Source organism: Equus przewalskii, chromosome 6 (assembly GCF_037783145.1).
Source record: "Equus przewalskii isolate Varuska chromosome 6, EquPr2, whole genome shotgun sequence".
Lineage (NCBI taxonomy): Eukaryota > Metazoa > Chordata > Mammalia > Perissodactyla > Equidae > Equus > Equus przewalskii.
The window spans coordinates 46,518,254-46,545,096 of record NC_091836.1 but is presented as its reverse complement, the minus strand read 5'-3'; the positions used below and the strand labels follow the sequence as shown (position 1 = coordinate 46,545,096).

General features: G+C 44.6%; 1 protein-coding gene and 1 long non-coding RNA gene across 2 annotated transcripts in view; both read left to right on the top strand.

Moving 5' to 3' along the window:
• LOC103542102 (zinc finger protein 791-like) overlaps positions 1-26,843 on the top strand; it is a 257,519-nt gene that overhangs the window by 164,934 nt on the left and 65,742 nt on the right. The gene's annotated exons all lie outside the window — the stretch shown is intronic.
• Positions 4,545-14,055, top strand: LOC139084134 (uncharacterized). Its single transcript, XR_011541482.1, has 4 exons — positions 4,545-4,821; positions 5,863-5,963; positions 12,167-12,298; positions 12,899-14,055. It is a non-coding gene; the product is annotated as an uncharacterized lncRNA (long non-coding RNA).

Here is a 26,843-nt window from a genome sequence, read left to right as displayed (position 1 = left end):
GTTTTCAGAGTATTTATTTTCTACTTCTTTTATTAAATTTATTCATATTTTATTCTTTTTGATGCTATTGTAAATAGATTTCTTTGGTTAATTTCATTATCAGATTGTTTATTACAGTATGTAAAATGCAATTTATTTTTATATACTGATCTTGTATCATACAAATGTGCTGTACTCAATTATCAGTTTTAACAGATTTTTAAGTGGATTCCTTAGAGATTTTTATACACAAGATAAGTCATATATGGGGCCAGCCCTGTGACCAAGTGGTTAAGTTTGCCGGCTCTGCTTCGGCAGCCCAGAGTTTCACCAGTTCAGATGCTGGGCACAGACATGCCCCCTGCTCATCAAGCCATGCTGAGGTGGCATCCCACATGCCACAACTAGAGGGACCCACAACTGAAAATATACAACTATGTACCGGGAGGCCTTGGGGAGCAAAAGGAAAAATTTAAATCTTTAAAAAAAAAAGATAAGTCATATGCAAGTGAAGATAGTTTTTACATCTTCCTATCCAATCTGAATGCATTGTATTTCCTTTCCTTGCAAAAGTGTTCTAGCTAAAATCTCCAGTACATTGTCAGATAGAAGTGGCAAGAGCAGATATTCTTGTCTTTTCCTCATGTTTGGGAGAAAGCATCCAGCCTGGGGCTGGCCCAGTGGCACAGAGGTTAAGTTCACACATTCTGCTTTGGCGGCCTGAATGTTGGGAGGCCTGGGGTTCTCTGGTTCAGATCCCAGGTACGGACCTATGCACCACTTATCAAGCCTTGAGTACCAAGCTGGCCTGACGGTCATTGTGCCTGAGAGTGACCAAGGGATTCTGGCACGAAAAAGTGATTTAAATTACTGTGGCACCATCTCCAGATTTCAACCAAGGGCACGGGCAATCTATTCCACAGTGGGGATTTTTATAAGACTAGTGGGGAAGAACAAAGTTGTTTATGATTCACACAAAGGAGTCCATCCCTATCAATGAACCATTTGTCCTAATTTCATAATAAGAGGTGAAGTGTGCTGGGTGGCAAAGCTTGGTCTGAGTCAGGCAGCCTGGTGATGAATCGAGCCCCCTCCTGACTGCCTGTGTAAAGTCACACCCGTCACTCAGCTCCCCTAAGTCTCACTTTCCTCTCTTATCAAATAGGATCATGCTGCTGCTTCCCTGTTAGAAGTCTGTGCAGGTGAAAAGGAATGAGCCAGTCCACCTGTGGTGCTGAGTGCAGTGCCTCACACTTAGTAAGCCTCCCCAAAGTGCCTTTATTATCAGTGTCAGCATTCCTGTCATATCTGATGTATCCTCTTTGCTCCAAGATGGTATAGAACCACTCTGTGCACCCACTTCTTGGGTGCCCTTCCTTCCTTAGGGAAGGCAGGCCCCAGGCTAGCTTTCAGATCTGGCTCATAATAAACTCATCCCAATTTTGATTTATAGGTTGGTTATGGATTATTTTCATTGACAAGATATATGTTTGTATTTTTAAAAATATTTTTTTCATCGTCTGACTGAAATATTGACATTGTGTTTGAGGTAGAGGGAGAGAGAATCAACCAAATTGTTCTGTCTAGTGGGGAAGGCATGAATTGCCGGAAACTAATTATCACAGTGTTTATTCAGTGAAGATTTCAAAGTAAGGGAAAGTAAGCACCCATAAAAGAAATCAAAATAGTCATTACAGGACTCTATTAGAAGCATTAGCTCTGACCCCTAATAACCAAAGGAATCCTGAAGAAAAGGAACAAAGCTGGAGGTACGACACTCCCTGATTTCAAAACATACTACAAAGCCATAGTAACCAAAACAGCATGGTACTGATACAAAAACAGACACATAGACCAATGGATCAGAATGGAGAGCTCAGAAATAAACCCACACATCTATGGACAGCTAATATTCAACAAGGGAGCCAACAGCATACAATGGAGAAAGGAGAGTCTCTTCAATAAATGGTTTTGGGAAAACTGGACAGCCACATGCAAAAGAATGAAGTAGACCATTGTCTTACACCATGCACAAAAATCAACTCAAAATGGATTAAATATTTGAATGTAAGACCTGAAACCATGACACTTCTAGAAGAAAACATAGGCAGTACACTCTTTGACATTGCTCTTAGCAGCATATTTTCAAGTACCATGTCTGACCAGACAAAGGAAACAAAAGAAAAAATGAACAAATGGGACTACATCAAACTAAAAAGCTTCTGCACAGCAAAGGAAACCATCAACAAAACGAACAGACAATCTAACAATTGGGAGAAGATATTTGCAAACCATATATCAGATAAGGGGTTAATATCCAAAATATACAAAGAACTCGTACATCTCAACAACAAAAAACCAACAACCCAATTAAAAAATGGGCAAAAGATCTGAACAGAGATTTCTCCAAAGAAGATATACGGATGGCCAACAGGCATATGAAAAGATGCTCAACATCATTAGCTATCAGGGAAATGCAAATCAAAACTACAGTGAGGGGCTGGTCCCGCGGCCAAGTGGTTAAATTCCCATGCTCCGCTTCAGCGCCCTGGGGTTTCGCTGGTTCCAATCCTGGGCGAGGACATGGCACCACTTGTCAGACAATGCTGAGGTGGCGTCCCACATGCCACAATTCAAAGGACACAACTAAAATATACAACTATGTACTGGGGGGACTTGGGGAGAAAAAGCAGGAAAGAAAAAAACTACAATGAGATATCACCTCACTCCAGTCAGAATGGCTGTAATTAACAAGACAGGAAACAACAAGTGTTGGAGAGGATGTGGAGAGAAGGGAACCCTTGTTCACTGCTGGTGGGAGTGCAAACTGGTGCAGCCACTATGGAAAGGAGTATGGAGAATCCTCAAAAAATTAAGAATAGATCTACCATATGATCCAGCTATCCCACTGCTGGGTATTTATCCAAAGAACTTGAAAACACAAATGCATAAAGATACATGCACCCCTATGTTCATTGTAGCTTCATTCACAATAGCCAAGACTTGGAAGCAACCTAGGTGCCCATCAAGGGACAAATGGATAAAGAAGCTGTGGCATATATACACAGTGGAATACTACTCAGCCATAAGAAATGATGAAATCTGGCTATTTGTGACAACATGGTTGGACCTTGAGGGGCTTATGCTAAGTGAAATAAGTCAGAGGGAGAAAGTTAAATACCATATGGTCTCACTCATAAGTAGAAGATAAAAACGACAAACACATAGAACAGAGATTGGATTGGTGGTTACCATAGGAGAAGTGGGGAGCGGGGAGGGTAAAAGGGGTGATTAGGCACATGTGTGGTGATGGATTATAATTAATTTTGGGGTAGTGAACATGATGTAACCTACACAGAATTCAAAATCAGAGTGATTTCCAGGAAACCAGCTTCTACACTATTATTTCCCAAATAGTTCTTAAAGGGAAGATGAAAAACAGATAATGAAATGGAAATATCTTCTCCATCTCTCAGTGCTTGATGCTGAATACCCACAGAACTTTTCTTCCTGCATTGGATGGGTGACTGAGGGATGATTTCACTGCCCAGCAGTGTGCCCCTCATACTAGTTGAACATACTAGATGAACACTAGTTGCAAGCTGGGCCTTCCTTTCTCTCTTCATCGAGATCACTTGTGGTTCTTTGTCCCTGCCCCTCAGTTTCCATCTGTCCGATGGCCTCCAGGGATCCTTCTGTCCCTGGGCATGGTGGAATTACTGCTGAAGTTCCAGGGGACTTGGGTGGGGCTCTTTGCGATGATATCAAAGGTGACCATGTCCTCAGGGAATTGGGAGAGGAAATGTTCACATATGGTATCTGTGCAGACTATACGGAGAGGATGCCTGTCAATGAATGTGACCGTCTAGTATCATAGACTCAACAAGTGATATGATTATTAGATGCAGCCCAGTTTTCTGATGTCTCATTATAGATGGATTAAATAGTGTAGCCACAAGAAAGGAGTGGATCACGACCACAGAGAGTGATTTAACTATGGGTGAGAAAGAGTCCCTGCTTATATTCTCCATGGGATACAAATAGTTTCATGTCAGAAATGTTTTCTAAAGCTAACCATTCTGTATACCCAGAAGTCATTTTTCTTCTGAAGTGATGGCTTGTTTTTGCTTCCTATGCTCTTTTTCTGAACCTGATTGAAGTTCTAGTAGATGCTCACCTAATGCCCTCCTGGCGTCTGTGCCTGTGTAACTATTAGGTAAAACTATGTCAGACCCAAGTTGTCAGCAAAGATCAACATGGAGAGAGACTAATTAATGCATATGGTGAGGTGAGTTTCAGTTGTGTGTGTTTATAAAGACGGATCCGGGAGTCCCCTCCCAGCACTACCTTTCAATGCTAACGTTCCTGTAGAGGAGGAGTTCTGGCTGGCACTGGGCTCAGACACTAATTTCAGGTAGCTGTGACTCAGGGACGAAGGGGCAAGGTCTGGGATCTGGCAATCCGGCAGCGCTGGGCAGGTGGGTGGGGCAGTTCTCCGCAACTCCCAGAGGCAGCCACTCGTTCAAGCCACCTTGGGATCAGGGGCGCCTCCCCTTAAGTTCCCCAGGTTACTCTGCTGCCCACTCTGTCCCGCTGTGACCGGTAGCGACCACGGGAGTCGTAGGGGGAGAGGGGTGGCCGACAACCCAGGAAACCTAGAAATGCTCAGAGTTCTGGCGGAGTCAGGGTTTGGGGAAGGCGTGTCTGGCCCAACGTGGCCTTCCCTTCCCGCTCCTGCCGTTAACGGTCCTGGGGCTCTGCCGCAGCCCCTGTCACCCTGTGACCTGCACTGGCCGTGGGGGTCGTAGGAAAGACTCAGGGGACACAGGAGCCCTAGGAATGGTGAGTGTGCGGCCCCGGGGTGAGGACGCGGGAGGAGGGGCTGGTGGGAAGCGGCGGGGCGGGCACGGCCTCCCGCGGTACCCTCCGGGGTCTGCGGCCCTGAGTCCGCGGTGGCGCAGCTCGGCCCTCAGGTCCCTCCGGCCGCAGCGTGGGGGCGGGGCCGGCAGCCGGGCCCCGGGCGTCCTGTGGTGCCTGCGCGCGGCGACTTGGGCCCGAGCGTCTCTGGGCCGCTGTGCGCCCGCAGCCCAGCGTGTCCCAGACGGTGCGGGGCCCGCGGGAGGGCCCGCAGGACAGTCGGGTCTCGGTCTCCGGGGTCCGTGCGCGGAGGGGCTGCGGTCTGTGGGTCCCCAGGGCCTCCTTTCTCCTCGGAGGGGACCCGTTTTCTCCTGAGTTTCCTAAACGTTTGGGGAGCAGGGTCTCCAATCCACGACCCTGTCCCCCCAGCTCTTCCAGGACCGACAATAAATCCCTAAATTTCCAGATCCCTCCTCACGTTCCCGAACGCCAACTTCCCGTCTCCGATTCACAGCATAATTATCAACCACAAACAGACCCGATATTTTAGTTGTTTATCACTTTTCCGTAGTCAGTGGGCGGCTCTTTTAAGAGGGTTTATTCCTCGTTCGTGGATGTTTTTCTTGAGAGAAAGTAGCGCATCCCCCTGGAGGCGCGTGGTGCGAGCTCCTCCCGCCTCTCCTCCAGGCTGCGTCCTGGGCGCCAACGCGCAGCTGGCAGTCCTTTGCTGCAGGTTCCTCTTGAGAAACTTCCGGGCGATCTGTCCTGTCAGCACTGCCCCTCCCTGGGGTTTGTCAAATGAAAATATATGGTCACTTAAATTTCGTCTCAGTTTTCCAATGAATAAAAATTTACTTAATCAATACAGCTTGAAAAACAATATAAAATAGCTCCAAAGAGGGAGAAAAAGGTAAATTTTGGAAAAAATAAAATATTTCAGTTTTTCATTGCATGATTTAAAAACTTTTTTTTCTCCCCTGAGCGTCATAGTAACATTCTGAGGTCTGTTCTTTTATTTTGGGTGAGTTCAATTGGATTTCCAGAGCTTATGTTACCGAACGAGTGGGTTCACCTCCGGGCAAGTTAATTCCGGCTCTCCACCAGAGGTAGTTGTTTCACAAAGTAAGGTAAGTTTGGGGCAAATAGGAGACCATGTGGAATCACTTCCAAAGTCATGGCTTCCCTGAGCAAAGGGAAGCAGGGACATTTATTTGGGATGGGGAATGAATATTCAAAAGGGAGAGGTGGGTATTCCATTGCGCAGGCTCAGCTGGAAAAGTGCTTCCCTGTACACTGCAGGCGATGGTAATAAGGCCTAAGGTCCTCCTGGAGAGATCTTATTAAAAATAAGGCAAAGGTCATAGGTGTAGCTCTCATGGTGAGGCTTGGTCTGGTCCAGGGTGGTTGGTGATGGCATCTCCTTAACTTAACAAAAGGAAAAAGAACAATTTGGAACAACAGTTAAAATACCCAAACCCACTCTTGAGTTCCTCGGGGTAACTAATCAGGACACTTAGACATGTAGACCTGAAGTGTTCAAGTAGGATTAATAGTTTAGAAAAAAAATTGCTCGTCACAGAAATAATAATTAATTAACATCTTTTTTTCCAGAATGCAATACATTCTGGTGGGGTTTCTTGTTGAGCCTGCAAATTGCCATACAGTTTTCTTCCCTCATTTTCATATAAAGACTGGTTTGACTATTTTAGCTGGATTGTTCAAACACTGGGTTTGTGTATTTAAAATATGAGTGGTGGTCCAAAAAAACTCGATTGGGAGGAGAACCTGAGAGCAGTGACCCAAGCTAAGGCCCCCCTGGGCCTGCAGAGGGAAGGCCTTGAAGGCCCAGTTGTCCTTCCTGGGGAGCCTCCCCTGCAGGTGTCCTACTGCTCACACCCCCATGGAAGGAGCCTTCATCCTGAGAGGAGCTGCAGAGGCTTCCTGCAGCTGCAGAGAAAGCTGGGGGTGCACGTGCTCCTGGGGTGGGGAGTGACACCCTTTCTGAGGTTATCCCTGTGGTTCCCTTGGGCCTGTTTCTAGACATAATTGGAGTTTTGCATCCACAGTGTAGGTGCACTCAGAGAGTAACTCGTTTACACTGAGAAAGTCTGTGAGAGTCAGGAGCTCTGTGTCCTGGGTTAGGGCCCATTCATCTGGGGTCCATTTGGGTCAGAACCTTAAACTGGATCCAGCTGAGTTTCCTCACTGTGAGAATGGAGCCTGAGAGAGGGAGCATGTGCACTGTTCCCTGGGGAGGGGAGGGTGTGTGGGGCTCCCAGAGCTCCTTCCTGTGGCTGCTCAGGTGCCCTCCCCTCCTTCTCCAGAGACTGACCCCCTCCAGGGCTCTGTCTCCACCAGGAGAGTCAGGAACACGGGACCTTCTGACCGTGGCTTTCTTTCTGTCCTGTGGGAAGCAGGCTGCTCATCTGAGCTGATTCCAGTATTTGTGTTTCTTTCCTTTGGATTCCTTTATCGATGGACTAGTGCGGCCCTTTTGCTCTAGTTTCCCTTAGCACTTGGGCCCTGAGACTGTAAGTTGATGGAGAGATAGGAGGTGAGCAAAGCAAGAAAACTGTGAAATCAAATAGAATTTTTGTTCCTTTTAGGCAAGAGAAACTCAAGATATGAGATAAATGTATTAAGTTTTTGAGCACATTTTTCATTTTTAGACCAATTTTTGTGTGTGCTTGTCCCTTGAGAACATAGAAATTTAAGAGGCTAAAGCAGTTGAATTCCTGTTTTAATTAATGTGAGGGAGAATACTGAAAGCTTATGTAAATCTTTGAAAATCCAATACATTTAAGGGGCTAAAGTCAAGTCCCTCTTGCATTATAACATGCTGCTTATTCCTGAGAACACCCCAGTGTGAGATAGAGGGGAAGGACAAACTAGGATGCCCCATGTCCTTGTAGTTAGAAAGAGATTTCAAAATTTTCACTTTGTGGTTTGCACTTTTGTAACAGTATTTAAGGGAATTAAATCTTAGAATGGTTTCCTATGTACAAAATTTAAAATTAAGTAAAAGACTATTAAATAGTAAAATATAGTTTATGTAAATTTCTATTTTTTAAAATAAATCTGTAAGGTAGTCAAGTCTAACCTAAGAAGACTCACGGCCAACATATCCTGGTCCCCTCCAGCACTGTTACTCCAGCCACCGCCAAATGCAGTTTTGATTATGTTCTGAGCCTGCTGTTAGTGTTTCTTTATATAAAAACAAGTAATCGCAAGTGCATATTTTCCTACCCACATCTGTCCTTGTAAGGAGCAGTCAAACTCCACATTTTTGGGTGACTGCTCACAGCTTAAGCCTCACTCACCCTCTTCCCCTTGTGCCCCCACCTGGACAAGCTGAGGAGAAGCCTGGGTGCTCTCTCCTCTAGAGCAGGCAGGAGATTCCCACCACCCCAGCCCCTGCCTGTGTGCAGAGCTCTTGCCCCGGCCCCACCCCCAGGCCCAGTGAAGCCCCAGGCCAGGCTCCATTCCTTGCTTTCTGAGCCCAGTCAGAGCTGCTTGAGAGGCCGGCCCTGCCCTCCACTCAGACCTCTATGATGTGAGTCCTAAGCCTTTTCCTCCCCTCTGTGTGTGTGTGTGCGCGCGCGCGTGCCACCCTGGCATCAGTCTCAACAAGGGAACCACCCCTCTGCAGGGACCATAACAGTTGGCGCCCTGAGCAGCATGTCCAGACATGACCCCACCCGTGGGTCTGTCTTCTCTTGCTCTGACTTGCTCCCCTGCTCTGCTGCCTGGTGGCGGCATGTGCTGTGGGCTCCTGTTTGCTGGGGAGCTCGTGCTGGGAGCTGTGCTGCCCCGTGTTGCATTGTTGACCCACCAACCTCAGTTCTAGGTTCAGCTGAGCAGAGCTGGCAATCTTGAGACTTTATAGGCATTTCAGAGCAGGGCTACAGGATTGGGGCCTCCTTACATGAGTCCTGGGTCAATGTCTTTGTCAGGATTTATCTGTGTGTTAGAGTGAAGCTGTGACAGAGGCTGGATTGGCCCTGACATACCCCAGGGATTGGGATGACACAAGAGGACTATACCCTGTGTAAGAGGTGAGTCCATCACTGGTCACTCCTGAAACAGCTGTCATTTAAAAAGACAAAGAGACGAGAGGGAAAGGGCAGCCAGTAGATGGCCGGTGGAGTCCACGCCCTAATACCAGAGGACTTCCCAGGACCCTTAAGTACCTCGGCTGCTGCCTCTGCCTCTACTGCCACAAAGATCCTGACCCTGGGGTTCTAGGGGACAACACCCATGGCACCCCTGTGGCACAGGAAAGGGATTAGTTCAAACCTGACTTGAGTCCAGGGACCTTAAACTCACTAAAGCACCCAGTTGTCATCGGGGAGGCTCCTAACCCTGGTGGCACTGTTTTGAGGCTCTTGGGAAGAAAAACATATAAATACCAGGGTAGAAAGGACACCCTTTCCCCTGAAGTATATCCACTGACCAAAAAAACAAAACAGGGAAGGACAAGATAGAGGGAACAAAAGAAAAAAATACTGAAAGAAAGGTCCACAGTTTGACCCAATTAGAAATCCAAATATACTAAAAATTTATGTAGCAGAACAGATAGAGGTACACTGCTTGGCTTCTGGGCCTCTACAACACAGGGTCTGAATTAATTTTGCTCTCTGATGTAATGCACGAATTCAGAAATCTTCAAGCAGTTAATCAACACTAGGTCTGAAATTACAGTTATACCTGGGGTCCCACTAAATTTAAGCAAGGTGTCCCTGATGATCTTCAGGGCATTAATGAATATAATATAGGAGACAAATAGGACAAATGTTTCTCCTTAACCTTCAGAACTATGGTCTTAACCTAAATTCTCCATAGTCATAGCATCCGTGGTCCTAAAGTATCCAATGATGAGCTAGAAAGTTCGAACCAATGATCAAGAATTAAAATTAATGGGCCAGCTCGGTGGGAGTGGTTAGGTTCACAGACTCCACTTCAGCGGCCCAGAATTTGCTGGTTTGGATCCCAGGCACAGACCTAGCACTGCTCATCCAGCCATGCTGTGGTGGCATCCCACATAAAATAGAAGACGATTGGCCACGGATGTTAGCTCAGAGCCTGCCAATCTTCCTTACACGCACAAAAAGAATTAAAATTAAATCAAGTCTTTGCCACTTACAAATTGGCTTGATAAAATGGAACCCCATGACCTTACCCCACAAATAAAGTAGCTAATATGGCCCAATGTAAATACACAAAGCCTTGAAAAATTACCATATGCAAAACCTGTTTAGTAAAGGGTTCATTATTCCCAGTGCTTCTCCTTTGAATGGTTGAATTTGGTTTCTTCTTAACCTGGAAAGGATGAATGACACTTCACATTGGTTTACTGCAAACTTCAGGCTGTGGTTACAACAAACAGACATCTATACCCTGTCCCCAACATAATAGAAATCACTAACTCCATCCAGTCAGCAACTGGTAAACATTCTGCTGTCACAGATTTGGCTAGGTCTCTCAGCCTTTCAGCCTCTCAGCTGGACTTGGCCTTCCCCTCTGAAGGGACATGGTGCCCCTTTACTGGGTTATCCTCGTGGATCTTCCACAGCTGTGCCCTCCCACAGTCATTGCAGGCGGGGTCTGAACTGCATCCTGGTGTGTCCAAGAACACAGGTACAATGTTACATTAATGACATGTCCTCTGAGGACATTCAGGACTTACAAATATTGAAAGGAGCTCACAAAAACTGGATGGGACATTGCTGCTCATATGATGTGAGGTTCTGACAACTGTTAAATTTCTGGAGATTATTTGATAATCTGAGACCTGCTCCCTCCTGACACTATGAAGAAATAGCTATTGTTCCCCTCATAGCCACAACACCTGCTAGGTTCTTTTGTTGTTCCAGAGGTAACATATTTCTTGTATACAAATTTTAATTGAGCCCTTTTGTGCTGTTACGTGCAAATCTGCCAACTTGAAAGGGTGCCCCCAGCACAAAATGCTGGAGATTCTTCAAATTGTCATACAACCAACACTCCAGTTATTGCCCTCAGAGACTCCTTCACTATAGAGGCCTCAGTGACCATCTGGCATGCCTCCTGGGGTACCCATGATGGCCTTAAGTTGTCCATGGGCTTCTGATGCAAGAATCTGCCCTAAGCCCCATGCTGCATGCCATTAGAGCTGCAATGACCTCTACTTATGAGGCCATCCTGAAAGTAGATGGCCCTGAGCATGGGACCATCTATCCAGCAGTCCATTTTGCCTTGGGACCTGGAAGCAGCACTCCAAGAGCTCAGCATGGCTACAGAGACCCCCTTGAGACATGATGGAGCCAAACGTGGGCCCTCTGGGATATCCTACCTGCAGGAGGGGGTGGTCTTCCCTGTCCTCAGTCTCCTGCCAGGTGCCATGGTGTTGGAGGAGGTCATCCCTTTCCCAGACCCCCAGGCTCCCTGGGGAGCTCCTTAGGGCTCCCTGAGTGAAAAGCAATGGGAGTCCATAGACTTTGGGGATGACATCACCACACTCATAAATGATGGAGCTCAGGCAGAGTTGCTGCCTTTCATGTCTTAATTGGAACATCTCTGTTTTGTTTGTTTGTTTGTTTGTTTTTGAGGAAGATTAGCCCTGAGCTAACTACCGCCAGTCCTCCTCTTTTTGCTGAGGAAGACTGGCCCTGAGCTAAAATCCATGCCCATCTTCCTCTACTTTATACATGGGACACCTACCACAGCATGGCATTTGCCAAACGGTGCCATGTCCACACCCAGGATCTGAAGTGGCAAACCCCGGGCCACAGAGAAGCGGAATGTGCGAACTTAACCGCTGCGCCACCGGGCCGGCCCCTGGGACATCTCTGATGAAGGACTGGACCCAAGGGTCATCACACTGACCATACATCAAGCAGTCATCTTAGCACCGACCAACACTCGTCCCCATCTGCACATGTTCACCACTCTTGGGTGATTCTCAAAGGGTTGCCCCTTTGTGGTAAAAGAATTCCAGGAATGTCTTGCCTTAGTCACCCTCACTAAAAATCAGAGTACAGTATTTGGCATTTTCTTTTTGCTGCTATTCAAACTGAGACAATATATACCACCATTAAACCATGGAGATCCTCCCAATTAAAGCAAGAGGTCTGTTCATCTGCACTGTGGTAACCACCTTGAGTTTATTCTGTAAGTACAGTGATAACTCTGCATGTTCAATGTGATCTCTCAGTGGAAACCCCAAAGAGAACTGTGGATGTTTAGAAGGTAGTCATGCAAGGAATAATTGAGTTGACAGATTGTATCATTTGGAGTAATTTCCTATTTTAGTATGAAAGGAGATATGGGAAATTTTAATGTCTTTTTATAGCAGGAGGAGCTGGAAGCTTTTTGTTCAACAACCTGCAAAGCCCAGGAGCCCATTTCCTGTTCACAGATCTCATTTCCATATGCCTGGACTTCCAGCACATGTTGTGGAAGAGGAGCAAGGAAAGTAACAGCTGTGAGTATATTAAAGAGCAAAAGAAATGCAGTCTTTTCCATTTTTTAGTGCTGAGTTGTGTATTGGAGAGGTTTAGTAGAAAGGGTACCCCAAGAGTGTTCCTTTGGGGTGATGGAGTGTTCTCCATCTTTTAGTGGTGGTGTTACTATACATTTGTGAAAATTCACAACTACATTTAACATAGAATATATATATATATATATTCAAAACAATTAATAGAAAACAAAAATGCTTCCCCGTGCTGGGAAAATGTTAACTTCTCCTGAACCTTGAATTTTACATGTGCAACACCTCTTTCCTCCACCTTGGGATCCCTCTTGGGAAGAATGAAGGACTGGGAAGGAGGATTCAGTCCCCAACAGGCCTTTGTTGCAACCTCATCTTAATTGAGCAAACTCCCCCTACGGCTGCACCTGCCCTCAGCTCAGACTCATAACTAGGAGTGAAGTGAGGGCTCCCGGAATCTGTCTTTGAGTTTAAATCAGGTTCGTGGACAGATCTTTGGAAATACTGTGGTTCTGAAACATGCAGGCATCTCCCACACTTCTCCCCAAGTGGGATCTAATCCATAGGCATCAGCATCATGTCTTTCCATTGCAGTCCTGAGTCCATTTCCAGCCGTATGTTTCCCAGCTCAAGGCAACCCTGTGCCTGCCTCCCGGCAACTTCTTTGGAAATCCACGACTGTCCCTTCTGAAAATTTCTCTGCAGCACAGCAGGGGGCTGTGAGGTGAGAGGGTGGAAGAAGCAGTGGCATAAATCATGTCACGAGCACGTGCCCCTGAGCTCCAACAATCCCTTAATTATTTTCTCTACTTGCTTACTTACAAAAGACCTAGAAATTGACCAATTTTGGGGAAACAATGGCTCTAGCATCTGACCAAATCACAGGCACTCCATGGTGTCTCCCTCCCCAGACTCCGACAGCACAGAGGCTTCAGCAGCCTCCTCTCTTGCCTCCCAGAGGCTCTCAGACACCCCTGATGGCCATAAATTGCCCGGGACATTCTGGTGCATGAAAGTTTTCTCAGTCTGGTGCTAAACACATTTAGAGCAGCCACTGCTGGCGACAGACGCAGGCTTTCTGGAAATGGAAGCTCTCACGGACCCCGAGCTGATGACCCAGTGCAGACAGCTTTCCGCTTTCCCTTGGGTTGTGAAAGGAGCACCCATCGGTCTTGCTTCACCACACAGGCCTCCTCATTGCAAAGATATTGGTACCCACAGGATAGAGGCAAAAATGGGACCTCCAGTGTCCCCCACCTGCAGGAGGAAGTGTGTTCCCCTGTCCTCTGAGTGATGCGATCGTCTTGGAGGAATCACCCCTTTTCTAGACACACTGGACACTTGGGGAGTTCCTTGGGATCACATGAGTGACCAGGAGAGTTCATATACTTTATGGACCGTGTGCCACCAATGGAGTCCACTGGAGAGATGCTGTCTTCTGTCTCCAGATCCAACAGGCCACCCGTGAAAGAAGACAGCACCCACGCATCAGCTCAGTGAGTCAGATTCTGCCATCATGCCAGAGCTACAGGATGCCCTGGCCAACAGTCACATCTATATAGATCCTGTGGCCATTGCCAATGATCTTACAATCTGGTCCCACCAATAGCTACAAGAACTCCTTATCCAAGGTGGCCCCCTTTGGGATAAACACTTTTAGGAATATCTTGCCTCACGATTACCCAAGTATAAATCATTGTTACTCTTAATTTTTTGCATATTAAACCTCAATCTGCAAAGGCTCATTTCAATGTTGAGAGTGATAAATTGAGTCAAATTTCTGAGACTCATACTGACACCTCAAATCTTATGGTATTAACTGTGGCCCTGTGGGCCCGTGTAATATGAACTCACTGAGGGGCCTCTGTCCCAAATGTCAAGGCAGAATGCAAAAGAATTCCTTCCTCCTCTGTCATGGCTAATTTAGTGACTGACCAATGCACCTGATATGAAAACACATGCCTCTGGTAATACAGGCAATGCAATTTATTTCCAGGATGGGGAAGGGGTCCCTACAGCTGATGGCAAATAGAATTTATAGGGCCCCTCACCCTCTCTGCTGGGTTTCCTGCTATGATTGGACCATGTTAGATACTCATATAAACAAATTACTTACTTATCCTATCAGTCATGTCTCTGCTGAAGCCAAAATGCAGGACTTCCCACGATATTATGATGTGATCAACTCATTTCTCCAAATATACAACACTGGGCTCTTCAAAAAGGCATTCAGTGGAACTTTTACTGCTTTCAGAGCCCCAGGCTACAGCCCTCATAGAAGCCAGAATGGCCTACTTAGACAAAACTTGCCACCTTCTCAATGGGTCTTCCTGCTGTTCAAGACATAGTTTGATTCAATCCCCAGCATTTAGGGCCCATTTCTTTGTTCTGATCATGAGGTTTGCTGGCACCTTATAAGTAGAGGCCTTTCTATACCAGACATTCCTGTCAAAATAGTCACTCTCACAGGTCATTCGTTTATTGTAATCGTGCCCACTGCCCACCACTATTATATCCAACTCCTGGGTCTTCCTCCTAACATCACCTGTGCTCTGTACCCCGGATGTCAATATTTCATTTTGGGGCATCCACCTTCAAAATCCCTTCTGGCCCATCTCAACACACATGTGCTATTTTCCTATCAGTTGTACTCACATTCTCATTGTGGTTGGTCACATGCACTGACCTGGGCACATATGATGTAATTCAACAAACTCACATCATTAATGCCAATCAAGAAATGTTTAAAACACTCAAAACCCATGTACTTGACAGCTGGTATTTCATAATGTTTCTAGGAAGGAAAACTTCCTGGCAGCTGTGGTCCTGATGACCAACTGGCTTTGGACTGTCTATTGGCCAGCTAGGGAAAGTACACAGGAGAGCTGCTTGTGGCATGTGGGTAGATGACCTTGGCAAGGTGCCACCAATAACCCCGCAGTGAGACAAACAATTAAAAATCAACAGCAGGGGCCGGCCCCGTGGCCGAGTGGTTAAGTTTGTGCGCTCTGCTTCGGCAGCCCAGGGCTTCGCCAGTTCGGATCCTGGGCACAGACGTGGCACTGCTCATCAAGCTATGCTGAGGTGGGGTCCCACATGCCACAACCAGAAGGACCCACAACTAAAATACACAACTCTGTACTGGGGGGCTTTGGAGAGAAAAAGAAAAAATAAAATCTTAAAAAAAAAATCAACAGCAAAATTAAATAAACAAATTTAACAACAACAAAATAAGTAAACAACAATATTACTAAAATAATTGAACAGGGCTCTGGAAACCTACTGATATATTTTCCTCAATCTCTCCAACACCTTAGGATGACTGGATTCAAATGTTTCTTTGAGGTTTCTCTATCTTAATTATATGTTGGTTATGATTTTCACATAGCTTTTAAAATTCATATTCAAAGAAGCAAATATTCAAATTCAAGTTCATTTAAATGAGATGGGACATCATTCAGTCAACAAACATCAAGTGAATTTAGTAAAGACACTGACTCCATTTTGATGTTTGACTGTTAATGGGCTTTAGATACCCGCGCGCCCTGCCCAGCCCACAGTGGGTAACAAAGTTAGGATGTTGACAGTTGCCCCTTTTCTTGTGTCAGTGGGTAGGAGGGTCAAACCCTGAAAACCTGCAGCCTCTACCCCTACACACCTTAAAGGGCCAACCTATTGTCCTTTACACAAGCCACCTCAACCGGCTTACCCTTGCCCTACTCCCCTAGAAAGTTCTGTGAGTAATAAACATTTTCCTATTCACTCGATGCATGTGGCAACATCTGACATCTGAACCCATTCTGGGTAGGGGGTTGATCCTGCTCTCCAAAGACCAATGACAAAACAGAAGGTAACCAATGGAAAATGTCTTTTAGGTGACAACAGGAGTTCAGGGCAGAGAATTTTTAGAAGATTAGGATAAGACTTCCAAATGCAGAGATCCCAGTATGACAATGTCTTTAGACACATTAGTCACAAAGAAAAACTTTGAAACCGCTCACATGTCACTAGCGGTGGAATCAATAAGTGAAAATGAGATAGTCTCACAAGGGAGAACACAGAGCAATGGAAGTGAGTGGATGGTTTCTGTTCTCATATGTAAAGAGCTTGGAGTTACTCTCATCTTCACAAAAAGAAAAAAGCTGAACAACCTGAAAATCAACACCTCATATTAGATAACATGACATATTTGAGGTTCAGGGTAAACCAATGCCCCAAAAATGAGAGACAGGCGAACACAGAGAATAACTGCTTCCTGGAGCCAGCGACATCTAGGAATATGTAGACTGTAACAGAAGAATTGCTGGAGAGACAGTCTGGACTAGCTTGAGAGGTAACAGCTCTAGTGGGGGCAGTATTTGTGCCTACCCATTGGCACAAAGAGATATTCATAATTTACGACTTTTTCCTTCAGGAGCCCAACCAGGTTCTCATAGTGAAGATCAGAATAAATTAGTTCTTGCTTCATGCAGGAAATGGGGGAAAACATTTTGATATATACACAAGGCATTTTGCTGTCTGTAAGGCAGACCATCTCTCAAAGGAAACTAATGTGCAAAGTCTTCTCTGATTGGGCAAAGTGCAAATAGACACCTGCAGTCACTTCAGGTTCCTCTCTGACAAAAGTGGAAGAAATATAAGTGCTAAGAACTTGCTCTGAAGTTCACAGTCCTGGGATTGTTTAGCAAGAAAATATTGCAGGCTTCATTGTAACAGAAGAGGACATGTTCCCTTTCAAATCCCTGACACCATATCAGCAGGGCCCCAGGACACAAACAGTGGATGAAAACAGAGCTGCAAGACACAGAGTCTACTTAAGACTGAGCTTCTAATGAAACCCAAACACACCAGGGAGATAAGTACAAGGACACTGCACACAGAAGCCCCTGACACCTCCAGGGCAGCAATTATTAAACATGGTCTGACTCCTATTTAAGAAATCATAACACCTCACACTAAAGGCCTATTTACCTAAAATCCTATTACTTCATACATCCTGTCTATGTTTCAAACAAAAATTAGAGGGCATACTAAAAGGAAGGAAAAAGCACATTTTGAAGAGAAAAAGCAATCATCAATACAAGTCTCAGGTACGACAGAGATTTTTGAAAGACCAGACTGAATTTAAAATAGCTCTTAATTTGACATAAAGCAGACTTCAGAACAGAGAATATATATGATAAGCTACTTGTATTAAAATATATAAAGACTTTTTACAGCTGAATGATAAAAAGTTAAATAGCTCAATTTAAATATGGCAAAGGATGTGCATACACATTTTCCAAGGAAGATATACAATTGTCCAAGGGCATATAAAAAAATGCTGGACATCATTGGTCACCACAGAAATGCAAATCAAAACCCCAATGAGATATCACTTCACAACCACTAGGATGGCTAGAATCAACACGTGAGATAATAACAAATCTTGTTAAGAACACATGGACAAATTTCAACCCTCCTACATGCGTGGTATGAATATAAAATGGTGCAGCCACTCTGGAAAACAGTCTGGCAGTTCCTCAAAAATTAAACCTAGAATTACCATACGATCCATCAATTCTTCTACTAGATATATGCCCAAGAAAAATGAAAACAAGTGTTTGAAGAAAAACTCTTATATGAATTTTATAGTAATGTTATTTCTAATAGCCAGAAGGTGGAAACAATCCAAATGCCATCACAGGCTGAATAGGTAAACACAACATGTTTTACTCATCCAATGGAATATTATTCAGCCATAATAACAAGTAAAGTATTGATACATGCTGCAACATGAATTGCCCTGAAAAAAATTATGCTAAGTGACTGAAGTCAATCACAAAGACCATATATTTAATTATTCCATTCATATGAAAGACCTGAAAAGGGAAATCCATAGAGACAGAAAGTAGATTAGTAGTTGTCTAGGGCTGGGATTGGAGGAGGAAGATGAAAAGATTGGGAATGATAGCTAAAGAGCAAAGGAGTTTCTTTTTGAGGTGGTGAAAATGTTAAAAAATGTGGTGATGATTGCATATATCTACAAATATACCGAAAATAATTAAAACATACATTTTAATGGGGTGCACTGTACAGTAAGTGCATTATATGTCAATCAAGTTATTCAAATAAATAAGTAAACCCCTTAAGAGTTTTGCAATCCAGGTTCTTAGGCATATAAGAGTTTCCAGGTTAATTAACACATCCATCACCTCACAATGTTATATTTTGTGTTTGTGTGTGTGTCTGCGTGGTGAGAATTCTTAAGATCCACTCTCTTAGCAAATTGTAACTTTACAATGCAGTATACATATATCAAATCATGTTGTAATGGGCTGAGGGCTCAACACTGGCGAGGATCAAAGATCAAAATGGAGCCAGACTCTTTATTACAGGGGTCGCATTAAGTGACTACATTTCTAAACAAGGGTTAGAGTTCTATGAGTGGCCTCTGTTAAAAGTGACTCTTCAAAATGGAGCTGGAGCTGCCTTTCCAGAGAAACTGCCTTGCTGTCTTGAAACTTGGACTGGGCCAAACTTTTGGACTGGACCATTTCTTTACAACTAATTGTTTGAGAAGTTACCAGAGAAATGAACATCCTGATTATAAGACTGAAAATTTTGGACTTTCTGTTTAAAGATAGGGTCAGTAATCAATTATGTATAGCCAAGGACAACTTAGCTTATTAACACACATAGAAATTGTTTTTCTTTTCCTCCTTCTTTTCATGTAATTATCCCCTTGCTTTTCCTCATAAAAGCCCTATTCTTTCAACCTGTATGTGGACACTATTTGGGTTTCTACCTGAATCTGTGCTCCACAAATTGCAATTCTTTGAGCCAAAATAAACTCTCTGCCTCTTAAACTGGTTTCTTTTTCTTTGTTCAAGGTTGACATGTGGTGTCATATAGTGTCGGGAGTGGGGTCTGAAGTGATCTCATCTTTGACTGGAGTCCTCTGGAACTGCGTGCAGTACCTACGCAGGCTCTACTCATGGCTTCCACAGATTGCCGTCTCCTCTGACTATGAGTCCTGTCAGGCTCCACTTCCCTCATTTTGGTTGAGGTCATTGCTTTTCTTTGGGATTTGGCTTCAACTGCCCAGCAGGAGATGACTGTCCCAAAGCTGGCTCACAGTTTTTGCCGTTCTGAAGGGTTTCTCTATTTGGGCTGGCTCAAGGTGGCTCATGGCTATTGCGATCTGGAAGGCTTTCCCTATTTGGTGAGTACTCTAAATTAAAGGGGAACCCTTCCTTAGGGGTTCCCCTGTTGTCATCCTTGCTGCATGCTTTTCTTTAACATGGGACTCTCAATTTTTGAAAATTTCCCAAAAATTCCTCCCTTGGAAACTCCAGCTGGGTTTATGTTTAAAAATTATGGCCCCTTCTTCTGTAAATTTTTCTCTCAATGGACAGAAATTACTAAAGATGATTTAAAATTACAGTGGCCACTTTGGGGCTCCTTTGAGCTTCCAAATTTATCTTTTTGACCCTCAAACTTGAAAACCACAGATTTTAAACCAAACAGGTAGAATGGAATGCTCTTTCTTGTTTTGTTTTGAGGAAGATTAGCCCTGAGCTAACATCTGCTGCCAATCCTCCTCTTTTTGCTGAGGAAGACTGGCCCTGAACTAACATCCGTGCCCATTATCCTCTACTTTATATGTGGGACGCCTACCACACATGGTTTGCTAAGCGGTGTTATGTCTGCACCTGGGATCCGAACTGGCGAACCCCGGACCACCGAAGCAGGATTGCACACTTAACAGCTGCGCCATTGAGCCAGCCCCTGGAAAGCTGTTTTAATTGGCATTAACAAGCATCCAAATGGTGAGAGGAATCTAAAACTGCCTCTTTACAGAATACTGTCTCCAGATTGACTGAGAAAATTTCCAAATTAGAAAAGGGTCATAATACTCTTTCAGCTCCATCTCTTTCTCAATCCTTGCCTTCTAACCAACACCCAGCCCCCTCCCCTCATCTTCCCCCACTATGCTTCTCTGGCTGAGCCTCCTTTTATACCCTCAGGACTCTGAAGTCCCTCTTGATCCTCACATTAAACCCTCATCTCAAGCCCCTATCTCTGTGTTCCCCTTCACTTGTCGACTCTGCTTATTGCCCCCTATAATCCCTGGACAAAAGCTGAATTAAGAGTAATAACTAAAGAATTTACCAAGGTCTCAGAGGAACCCTATCAGGTGACCAAAGAATTTAATATTGTCATCCAAACTTAACACCCTGGTTTCTCTGACCTTTACCAATTAATTCACCTCCTGGTTGGTGAAGGCCAAGCCCAATACTGGATGCTAAAGCAGGATGGACTAATCCCATGGATGATTTTAATTGAGTCTTTCCAGCAAATAGGGACCCTGCCTATTAAATGGCAATAAAGTTACATGAAGTTATTCCCCAAGCCTCCCCTAATCAAGTGATAGGAACAAATTTCAGGCTTGTACTCAAAAACCTGATAAACCTGTTCATGATCACAATAATAGGCTCCAGCTTATTTTTAAGGAAAATTCTGGGCTTCCTGTAAACACCAACTCCACTAAAATTGCCTTCAACTGAGAGTGACATCAGCAGCATGGCAGAGTGAGTTGTTCCCTCTGCCTCTCCCCTCTAAGTTACAACTAAACAGACATCCAATAACCAACAGAGGATTCCCTGCACAACACAACAGGATGCCTGAGAAATCCATGCAGCTATACACCTGAAGATGACTGGACTCCTGGGAAGCAGTGGGACTAGGGGAGCAGAGCCCTCCCCCTCCCTGTTGGCAGTGATCCAGGTCACAGATCCTCACACAGCAGCTGGTGTGACTCTGAGTGGAGGTGAGGGCAGCCTGCCCTGCAGACAAATGCTTTCAGAGTGGTAGCCTGACCTGCAGGTACCACCTAACATAGTGGCCCCACCTGTGAGAATGCTCCCCACTGAGTGGCAGCAGCTCAGCCCACACGAAAGGTGCCCCACCCACCTGAACATGACTCACCTGCCCACCATGCAGCAGCCCAGCTGCAACCCAGCCACAACCCACCCACTGAGTGCAATGGCCCTGCCCACACAAGCACAACCCACTGAGTGGCTGTGGCCAGCCTGTCTGAATACAGAGTGGCCCGACTGGCACAACCAGGAGCAGATGGGGTGGGAAAAGAAAACACAGGCCCTACTCTGCCCCCAGCTGTGGCAGGTAGAATCTGCAACCAGATATTTCCACAGATGCGCTGGCAGAAGACCAATTCATCGAACACCATGAAGAACTATAATAACACTGCAGAACAGAAGGAAAATGACAACTCTCCAGAAATCAAACCTGAAGTCACAGAAGATTACAATCTAAATGACAGAGAATTCAAAATAACTGTCATAGAGAAACTCAGTGAGTTACAAGAAAACACAGAAAGACAGTTCAATGAGCTCAGGAATAAAATTAATGAGAAGAAGGAATACTTCACCAAAGAGATTGAAGCCTTTAAAAAAAAAACCATACAGAAATTCTGTATATGAAGAACACAATTAATGAAATAAAAAATAATGTAGAGGGGCCAGCCCAGTGGTGTAGTGGTTAAGTTGGCATGCTCTGCTTCTGTGTCTGGGGTTGGTGAGTTCAGATCCCGAGTGTGGATGTACACTCTGCTCATCAAGTCATGCTGTGGCAGCATCTCCCATACAAAGTAGAGGAAGACTGGTACAGAGGTTAGCTCAGGGCCAATCTTCCTCACACACAAGTGTAGAAAACATAAAAAATAAAGCAGACCTTATGGAGGATAGAATTAGTGATATAGAAGTAAAAATCTAGAATCTTAAAAAAATGAAGAAATTGAGAAATATCTGACTCAATTAGGAAAAGCAACATAAGAATAATGGGTATCCCAGAGGGAGAAGAGAAGGAGAAAGGAACAGAGAGCTTATTCAAAGAAGTAATAACTGAGAACTTCCCAAACCTGGGGATAGAACTGGACTTACAAGTACATGAAGTCAATAGAACTCCCAATTACATCAATGCAAAAAGACCTTCTCTGAGGCATATAATATTAAAACTGTCAAAAGTCAAGGACAAAGAAAAAATATTAAGGGCAGCAAGAGAGAAGAAAATAACCTAAAAGGGAACCCCGATCAGGCTTTCAGCAGATTCCTGAGTAAAATTGCCCTCAACTCTATGTTTGTAAACGGCCTAAATATGACCTTTCCCTTCTCGTTAAAAGAAATAGAATGCAATGGGAAACACCTTCCACTCCTAATCTGGTCAACCTAGCTAACCAACTAGCCCAGACACTCGATGATACAGCCAGGAAGAATGCAACTCAAATTATGAATTTACAACTTCAGCAGTTGTCTGCCTCTTCCAATAAACCCTGGTAATCTAAACCCAGACCTACTAATAACCCTAAAAACGTTTGCAATTATTGTAAAAAGTTTGGACGGTGAAAGGGGAGCTGCCCTTGACTAAAACCCTGGGCCCTCAGCTTCTCCAATGGACTGAGGCTGCTCCAAGGGCAAACAAGGGGTTTTCCGATTTTACCTCTTAACCACCTTGGCCAAACCTCCATACTGATCAGAAATGATATTTTTACTATTTTAATTGACACTGGAGCAATCCTCTCTGTGCTCAACCCCACCAACCCCAGATGACCCCTTCCTCAGAGTACCGTAAAGATTCAACTGCTGGGTGTTTCTCATAAGCCTTAACAGCCTACCTGTCTCTCTGCCTGCCCTTTCAGCTGGGTCCTCTTCAGGATAATCATTCTTTTGCATTAGTCCACTCAGCTGCTGTTCACTTCCTGGCAAAATTACTTTTTAGAAATTTACTTCTTAGAAAATTACTTCTTAGAAAAAGATCAAACTGCCATTTCCTTTTCTCAAAACGGGGAATATTTCTTGAGGTTGAGTCAGTCCCCAGTTCAGCCAGCAGCATTGAAAATCCTTCAACACCCCTAACTGTTTTTGCCCTTAAATTATGAGGGAATCAGAGAGTATTGCCCTCTCTAAGCAAATTCCCAAGAAGCTCTGTTCTAAATCCGCAATGGATATAGGACAGATTCATTCAACAACCCCAATAAAAATTCAGGTTGATCCTGGAACCTCTCCCTAATATTAAACAATATTCTTTAAACCCTGAAGCCTTTGCAGAAATTAGGCCAATAAAAGGAGATAAGGCTCAAGGTCTTTAATTTCCTGTACTAGTCCCTGTACTTCGCCCATCCTCCCTGAGAGGAACCTCATGGACGGACACATGGACAAGGATGGAGGTTTGTTCAGTACCTGGGAGCTATAGATAATATTGTCATTCCCTGGCCCCCTGTTGTTCCTAACCCCCATACTCTCCTGACCTATATTCCTGTGGAGAGTAAATTCTTTACTGTCTCTGATTCTTGCTGTGCCTTCTTCAGCATACCTGTAGACACTGAAACTCTGTTTTTATTTGCCTTTACCTGGGAGAGCCAACAACTGACTTGGACCGTTATGCTACAAGGCTAGACTAAGAGCCCTTCTCACTTTTCACAGATCTTTTTTTTTTTTTTTAAAGATTTTTATTTTTCCTTTTTGTCCCTAAAGCCCCCAGTACATAGTTGTGGGTCCTTCTAGTTGTGGCATGTGGGATGCCGCCTCGGCATAGCTTGATGAGCAGGGCCATGTCCGTGCCCAGGATCTGAACCAGGGAAACCCTGGGCCACGGGAGCAGAGCGCATGAACTTAACCACTCAGCCATGGGGCTGGCCCTTTTCACAGATCTTAAAGGCAGGTTTAACAGACGTCATTTTTTCACTTGGCTCAGCCCTTTTACAGTGTGTTGCTGACCTTCTGCTTTGCTTTCCTTCTAAGGAAGCGTGTGAACAGACAGCATTCACCTCCTTAAACTATTAGCAATCGAAGGCCACAAGGCCTCTAAAGAAAAACTTCCATTTGTTCAGACTTGAGTCAGATACTTAGGATATTAGAGTTCAGATCGGGGACTTCTCTTGGACCCTGAAAACCTTCAGAGCATTTTAAACTTCCCAAAACCACAAACTTAAAGACAATTTAAGGCATTCCTTGGCCTTGCAGGGTGTTGCAGGAACTGGATGCCGAATTTCTCCTTGATGGCCCCACCCCTATATACTCACTAAAATCCGACATAAATGACCTCATAGACTGGGAAGAAACGGCCCATGTGGCTTTTTGCCAATTAAAGGAAGAGCTTCTTAGCCCACTCACATGAGGGCATCGTAATTTTCAACTCCCTTTCTTCCTCTTTACCCATGAAAGAGAAGGAAATGCCTTAGGCTCCTTACTCAAAACATGGAGGACAACATATGCCCCCTGGCTATTGTAGCCCACAATTAGACCCTGTAGCTCGAGGACGCCCCCCAGGCTCAGGAGTGGTTGCAGCTGCAGGAGCCCTCTCTACATCCACTGAAGAAATAGTCTTGGGCTTACCTCTTAGCATCTATGCTCTCCATGTGGTAAAAGCTCTACCAACTGCCAGCACACTCAGCCTCTTTCTGCTGGTCGGCTCGCTTCTCAGATCACACTCTCCCTGTAATGGTCTTAATCCTCCTCCCCTTCCTCCCCTTCCACCCGAGGAAACGCTTCATGACTGTTTGTGACCAGCTACTGACACCTAGAGGTTTGTGACCAGCTACTGACACCTAGAGCTGATTTACAGGAAACTCCTATTATGAATGCTGGGCTTTCCTGGTTTACTGATAGTCCCTGTCTCAGAAATGATGAAGGAAAATATTGTGCTGTTACTACCCACCTTGATGCGGTTGGGGCAGGTCCACTGCCAGCAGCCACTGCAGCTCAACAAGCTGACCTGTGTGCTCCAACCAGTGCTGGGACTTTAGCAAAAGACAAAACTGCAAACATTTACACTGACGATCAAATGCCTTTGGAGTGGTTCAGGATTTGGGTATGCTATGGAAACAAAGGGGGTTTTTAAATGTCCAGAGGATCCCAACTTAAAAATGGGGCCTTAGTCAATGAATTACTAAATTCAACACGACTCCCTTCCGCCCTGGCGAGTCTCTAAGTCTCCGGGAATTCTGAACAGGATGCAGACGAAAGGAAAGGGAATAATTTAGCTGATCAAGCAACAAAAACAGCTGCCTTAAATTCTGTTAAAATTAATGTCATTGCAAACCTTGAACATCTTCCAAAAGAAGATCTCAATCAGATCGTAAAGGATGCTTGATGCGGAGCACTTCACCAAGAAAAACTTTTCTGGACTGATGATGGTCGCATATTCAGCCCACTAACTAATATTTGGCAGGGCCCAAAGAACAAACCAGTAATACCAGAATCCATGAAAAAAACTTTTGCTTGACATGACCCATCAGATGACCCACTGGCCATCTGACAAACTAAGTTTTGTCAAACAATATTGGCGGCAAATACATCTAAGGCTGCTTGAGAAAGCCCAACTGACTTGAACGTAATCCAACCCAGGGAAATTTATGTCCATAATCCAACCCAGGGAAATCTGTTCAGACAGCCCCTGGTCATTTTGACCTATCTAAAGGACACGCTGAGTTATGGCAAATGGATTTTATCCAGTTGTCCCCCTCTCAGGGTTATAGATGTGTCCTTGTAATGATTTGCATGTTTTCCCGCTAGGTAGAGACATTCACTTGTCAGCATGCCAGCACCACAGTTGGGGTGTTCCTTAAGAATTACACAGTGACAGAGGAACACATTTCACTGGCCATGTTATAAAACAGCTATGTGAAGTGTGGCCTTTACTGCAACGTTTCCACTGTGCTTATCATCTCCAAACTTTGGATTGGTAGAAAGAACAGATGGCTTAATTAAAACACAATTGGCAAAAATCATGGAAAACTTAAGTTAACCTGGCCAAAGGCACTTTCTCGGGTCCTCCTAATCTAAGGTCTGCCCCTTTGGGCAAACAGAAGCTTTCACCCTTTGAAATAATTACAGGCCGACCTATGCTTTTAGCCTTATCTGCCTTTTTTTTTTTTTTAAAGATTTTATTTTTTTCCTTTTTCTCCCCAAAGCCCCCCGGTACATAGTTGTATATTCTTCGTTGTGGGTCCTTCTAGTTGTGGTATGTGGGACGCTGCCTCAGCGTGGTTTGATGAACAGTGCCATGTCCCCGACCAGGATTCGAACCAAGGAAACACTGGGCACCAGCAGCGGAGCTTAACCACACGGCCACGGGGCCAGCCCCGTAGCCTGATCTGCCTTTGATATCCAATTAATTAAAGGAGACATGCCCCCTATTGTAAAAGAACAATTAAAGCCATTGGTAAGAATCATAGCCTTGTAGAACAGTCTTTGCACCGTGTGCTCCTGGGAGAGGAAGAAATTTAAACTCCATAACCTACAACCAGGTGATTATGCATATTGGAAAAGGCACCTCCAAAAGGTTGCTTTACAACCCAAGTGGGAAGGACCCTATCAGGTACTATTAACTAAGCCCTGTGCTGTCAAACTTAGAGGCGTTGACTCTTGGATTCATGTTTCTCATTTAAAGAAAGTTCCTGCACTCAACTGGACTGTCAAACCAAGAGAAAATTTAAAATTAAAAATGATTAGGAAGTGAAGCAGATGCCATCTGATGT